Source organism: Ahaetulla prasina, chromosome 2, assembly GCF_028640845.1.
Source record: "Ahaetulla prasina isolate Xishuangbanna chromosome 2, ASM2864084v1, whole genome shotgun sequence".
Lineage (NCBI taxonomy): Eukaryota > Metazoa > Chordata > Lepidosauria > Squamata > Colubridae > Ahaetulla > Ahaetulla prasina.
In genome coordinates, this window is record NC_080540.1 from 127172898 (window position 1) to 127178911 (window position 6014).

Genomic DNA, 6014 nt, shown 5'->3' on the forward strand with positions numbered 1-6014 from the left:
CCTCCCAATATTTATTAGAGTGACTTCTCTCCCCAGAAGAAAGGTGCGAGCGCTGTTTAACAATCCCGTCAGCTAAATCCTATCGAGTCAAAGGGGCCAGTCAATGGGGCTAGGATGAATTCTGGGTCACCAGGGACCCTTTTTTTGTGCCGTTCCCCAACCAGGGCGGGCCAAGCAGCCGCTCTTTAGCGGCTCTGGAATGGATGTTGAGGTAACCCGAAGGCAGCCTCTTTTCAACTCCCCGCCTTTTAAACGCGTCCTGCCGGGCGGCGACAGGGACGCGGACACCAAAAGCGCCCGTTCTTCTCCGCTTTTATTTTATTTTAGTATTCAATCGGCAGCAGAGGCTCGAGCCTTCTGGGCGCCGGGAAAAGGAGCCGAGGAGCTGCAGCAACGTTGCAAGAGAGCCGAAAAGAGGGTGGGGGAGAGAAGCAAAAGAAGAAGAAGCAGCAAGCTTTCCAGCCGACTTGATTGTGGCGCGAGAATCCGATCCACCGCCTCCTTCCCCGGCCGACAGGGCTGAACTGCCGCGCTGCACCACCACTTCCCAAAACAGATTTCCAGACTTGGAAGCAGCCCGCCACGAAAGGAGGAGGAGGAGGAGGAAGCGGCGCGGCTGCTCCTGCTGCTGTTTCGCTCTCCGCCCCTTCCAGCGCCTTGGCGCAGGCGAGAGAGCAGAGAAAGGAACGCGCCGTCCGACCGGCTGTGTGTGTTTGTGGTGGGGTCTCGTCCCAGCCACCCACCCACTCGCTCCCTTTCCCTCTTGGGCGTGGGCTGATCTTAGAAGCCGCACTGTCGGCGGGGCCGTCGCCTCCTCCTCTTCCTCCACGCCGCTCCTCTTGCACGCCCCTCAACCCCCATCCCCACCCTCTCCGCGTGAAGGTCACCTCCTCCCTCTTCCAGGCGGCGGCGGCGGCGGCTCCGGCGGGCGCCACAGCCGGCAGCTCCGCTTCCTCCCACCTTCCTCCTTGCTAAAGGGCCAAAGTCGGCTCCCCGCCCGCGCGGGACCCGAGCCAAGCGTCGCAGTCCAGCGAGCGGTGGCGACATGCCGGCGCCGCTCCGCTTTCACCGTTCGGCTGGACTGCGACGCTTCTCGTCGCAATAACTCCGCCAGGCTGTGCGCGAAGAAACCATTTAAAAGCCCAACTTCTGAAGCACGGAGGAGAAGAGAAAGCCCTGGCGGGGCTTTTAAATGGTTTCTTGGCGGCACAGCCTGGCGGGAGTTACTGCGGACCCGAGCCAAGCGGTCGCAGTCCAGCGAGCGGTGAAAGCGGGTGGCGCTCGGCATGTCGCTTTCACCGCTCGGCTGGACTGCGACCGCTTGGCTCGTCGCAATAACTCCCGCCAGGCTGTGCCGAAGAAACCATTTAAAAGCCCAACTTCTGAAGCACGGAGGAGAAGAAAGCCCTGGCGGGGCTTTTAAATGGTTTCTTCGCGGCACAGCCTGGCGGGAGTTACTGCGGACCCGAGCAAGCCGGTCCCAGTCCAGCCGAATGGTGAAAGCGGAGCGGCGCTCGGCATGTCGCTTTCACCGTTCGGCTGGACTGCGACCGGCTTGGCTCAGGTCCGCGCGGCGAACTGCTCAGCCTTGGGCAAATCCCGCCGGACGATCTCGCCGCCTCTTTGGCGTCTCCTGTGCGGGGTTCCCGAAGTACATCAAGACGTAGACTCGAGTATAAGCCGAGGGGGCGCTTTTCAGCACAAAAAACGTGCTGAAAAACTCGGCTTATACTCGAGTATATACGGTACTTGGGGCATTCTACCTGAGCTTGATGGGGTTTTTTTTTCTTCTTACTGTCCTACTCATGGAATAAACACCTTACTTTGTAGATCCAAATTGCAGGCTAAGAAAAGTAAGAGGACTTTCAGATCTCCAAAAATACCCGTACTCCATTTCACATTGTATCTTTTTTTTTTCTTGTTCTCATATAACTCTTTCCTGTTAGCAGCATGGGCCAATATGTTGAAAATAAATTATTCCCATTATGAAGAAGAGTCTTCCGGCTTAATTTTCAAGGTGCCAATGATTTACATTGTGTTCATAGCCAAGAGCCTCCATAACTGAATAAACATATTTACAAAACATTAGTCCATCTCATTGGGAGAATAAATTGTTACATTCATTATGGTGGCTATGAAAGAAAAAAACCCCTTAAATATAATGACAGTGAAGATTCCCTTTCATTTTGATCCTAAAAGTTCATCCTGCTTCTAAGACAACTTCAAATCACAAACAAGATTTTTCAGATCCCCTTGCATCAACAAATGTGACTCATTTCAGATAACCTGAAATGTTAGATCAGAAATACTTTTCTGCTTTACCTAAGCACTATCATTATTAGTCATTGTCACTAACTGTTCCATTTTTAGAAGCTTTGGTACATGGGGCTACCTTCACTGCAGATGGTAAATCTGGGTATTTCATAGTGTGCTTATTTTACAGATGATCCCTGTTGAGTTTAGGCAGAAATAACATAAATTGGGGGTGGGGAGTGGGCCGATTCCTCCAAACTAAACATATCTGATACAGATACGCTACTATAGTTAACATAAAGCACCATAATGTCACTAACTGAACAGAATAATAGGGTCACAAAAAACTAAGCCTGATAGAAAAAAATTGACCTCATTTTTTCATAATTCATCATGAAAAAGGTTGCTTAGAACACTTATTACAATCCTTGTGAGACAATGGTTGACTGTGTTATCTTTCCACCCGATATGTATTTGATCAATGGATTTTGATCAATGGAGGAAAACCTGGTTCTTCCTGTAGAATTTGAGCACTGCCTACCTGGAAAAAATAGTAAGAGATATGATCAGTAAGCTTCAAACTTAAAATCCAGAGTCAATTTTTCCTCAATTTTCTAAGGTCCTACAAATAAGTTCAACAGACACCCTGTCTCCATCTGGGCTTGACTAGGAGAAAATAAGTCTGGACCAAAGCTATACATAAAAGATAACTGAATCAACTTCCCTTAAGAATAAAATGTTCTATTAAAACTCAATAATTCCACACAGGATGCAGAATTATTAAACCTAGCAAGGGCAAATGGAATGAGGCAAAGTGAGAATATGGATGCTTAAAACTTTCTAATCTTATTAGACATCTGTATCTACTGCATTCAAGTGTGTGCTGGAACACTGCTTGGGAATTATGTCCATCAGCAGATAGCAACGTATTCACTTTATATATTCAATTCTTGTAGTTCAAACTGATTTCACATAACATTTATTGTGGAACACTTCTTTAAATGTTTAATTTTTTTCATATTCAAAATGCTTCATTAATAAACATTTTTTATAATCCACATCCGTCCTAGAGTTTTACATTGGTGTCTTCTTTTACAGATTTAAAAACATGCTAAGCAGAGTGAAATATTGGACAAGAAGAAATGGATGGAAATTAATCAAGGAGAGAAGCAACCTAAAACTAAAGAGAAATTTCCTGACAGTGAAAACAATTAATCAGTGGAACAACTTGCCTCCAGAAGTTGTGAACGCTCCCAGTCTTTAAGAAGAGATTGGCAAACCATTTATCTGAAATGGTGTAACATTTCCTGCCTGAGCAGGGGATTGGACTAGAACACCTCCAAGATCCCTTCCAACTGTTATTCTGTTCTGCTCTTCATATTTGACTAATCCAAGAACTGAATCTGAAATTTTTATTGTATCATATTCCTGTTGTAGGCACTTAGGAGAAAATATGTGTTTTTCTCTCTGCTCCCCTATTTTATCCTTCCAACATCCTTCAAGTAGTCAGATTAAATAAGGGTCGGCCTAGAGATTTTTTTGGTGAGTTTTAAACCTGACTCTTTACCCAATATCGTTCATTACATTTAGGAATTGATCTTATAGCAATAAAATATTTAGCAACTTTGTTGAGGCAATGTTGGCCCTCTTTACAGAAGAGCTCCAAGACTGAGCACAAGGGCTCCCTGTGCCAAGGTGACCATTTAATTTAGCACTCCTTGAACAAAGATAACCAGATTAATCTGTTACCTACAGAACAGTAAGAGTGCATGTATGTATTTATGTATGTATATATGTATGCATATGTATATATGAAAGAGAGAGCTTGGTGATCAAGATTTTGGATTTGGAGGTGGGAGAGACTGGTTCAGGGTCTTACTTAGCCAGAGTTCATTGGATGATTTTAGACTAGTGATTGCAATCCAACCAATTGTATGGTTATTACTGAATCTAATATTAGGAGGAACCTTAAGGAAACTGCACAGAAATCTTCAGAAACACGAATGCAGTAACACAAACCTGTGGTGCTACGTATATAAAATATAAGGTAACATTGAATTATATACTAATTTCTCATATATGTGCATTATATTCTTTTACACAGGAGGTAAGGAGGGTTAAATTTTGCCTATTCACAGAATTTCTTCAATAGTTTAAAACTCAGTAATGCCTCTATTGTGAGAAAAAAAATCAGAAATGGGTAAATGAAATGGGAATTATCACTTATACTGTGCATACTTAAGCTTTGGTAGAAAAGTTATTTTAGTACTGTTGTTTTGTTATAGGGGTTTCTTTTTGAGTTGAAGTTATTTCCATGTTAATTTTGTTTCCTAATATTTATTATTATATATTACTAGGTTGGGAACTAGGATAACAGAAATGGAGAAAAAAGTTGATATTACAAGGCCAGAAAGGACATTATGCTTCCATTAACTGTGTAACAGTCTCACATTTAATTCAACTCACATTCTATGTTTGAAAAAGCATAGTAGTGTTGGGAGTCCCATTTGAAGATCTATTTAGAAACTGGGCTTATATGTACCAATTAATATATTTAATTTCACATTTTCCTTATTGACTTAAAAGTCAAATTACTCTATCGAGAACATTGGAAGAGGTTGAAATACAAAGATGGTTACCTATAACGAGTTGCTCCAAAATAGTCATTTTTTCCTGTTTTCTTCTTGTTTAATAAATTCAGCATCTATAAGAAACACTGATTAGCCATGGGTAAAAATAAAAACATATCTGCCGGATTCAATATTTATCACAAAAGCGCAGTTTAAAAAAAAATCGGCACAAGATCAGTTGCTTGTGCCTGATGTCGCAGACTTTACTTTTTAAAAACAAGAAACAAATATAGTCGCCAAATATATATATATATATATATATATATATATAAATAAAAAACAAAACTATACATTGCACATCACAAGTTAGCACATCTTTTCCTGTAGGGTATTCTGCACGAATACCATACAGGAAAATCTGTATGCAGTATCATACATGACCATCAGGTTCCTGTAAGAATGCTCACACCTGTTACTGCATAAGGGGGACCCCTAAAAGAAACCCCTTTTCTTAATCTAGGGCAAAGTCAGGCTCACTGGTATAAAGCAGGACCCCAAGGAGATCCAGCCACACAGCAGCCATTTCCTAGCCCATGAACGTTACGGTCAGCAAACGTTAGCACATATCTGAAATGTTCAAAACGTGCAATGTTCACCACCTATCCACCAGCCACCCGGTCCAGGTGTGCCAAATGCAAAGTTCCATAAACCGAAGGCAGCATGACTTGAGAACCTGGCAAGGCAGGAAAAGGAGGGAGGCGGTGAGACGCTCCGGGGAGGAAGAAGCCCACCTTCTATACCACCAAGGCTTACAGCTCTCCTATCTCACGTCGGCTCTCTCCACCTCGAGATATCGCTGGCGAGGGAAGAGAGGAAGAGGAACTTCTGCAGCCACCACGTTAGCTTCTCCTTAGCAGGCCAGAGGAGGCGGCTCTCCGTTGCCGGACCACTATTGCGCCTGCGCACTCAGAGGAACGACAAAGCGATGGGGGAAACGTTCTTTCTGCGCATGCTCTCTGTAGTTTCCCTTCTGACCCACGCTCTCACGGGTTAGATCGCGATATGGCAGCGTGAGAGTTAGTTACTCGGTCGCTGGACCTAATGGTACTTCACGGACAATCAGTTTTCACGCTGATTTATCGCTCTTTGTGTTCTTAACAGTGGAGCCCTCGTTGTTGAGCTGCACGGAAG

General features: G+C 44.2%; 1 long non-coding RNA gene and 1 other non-coding gene across 2 annotated transcripts; both read right to left on the minus strand.

Moving 5' to 3' along the window:
- Positions 1-2610: 2610 nt before the first annotated feature.
- LOC131189560 (uncharacterized) lies at positions 2611-5794 on the minus strand. The gene is made up of 3 exons (XR_009153071.1): positions 5615-5794; positions 4893-4957; positions 2611-2794 (listed from the first exon to the last, which is right to left on the minus strand). It is a non-coding gene; the product is annotated as an uncharacterized LOC131189560 (long non-coding RNA).
- LOC131193784 (small Cajal body-specific RNA 16) lies at positions 5240-5418 on the minus strand. The gene has a single exon (XR_009154035.1). It is a non-coding gene; the product is annotated as a small Cajal body-specific RNA 16 (non-coding RNA).
- Positions 5795-6014: the final 220 nt, after the last annotated feature.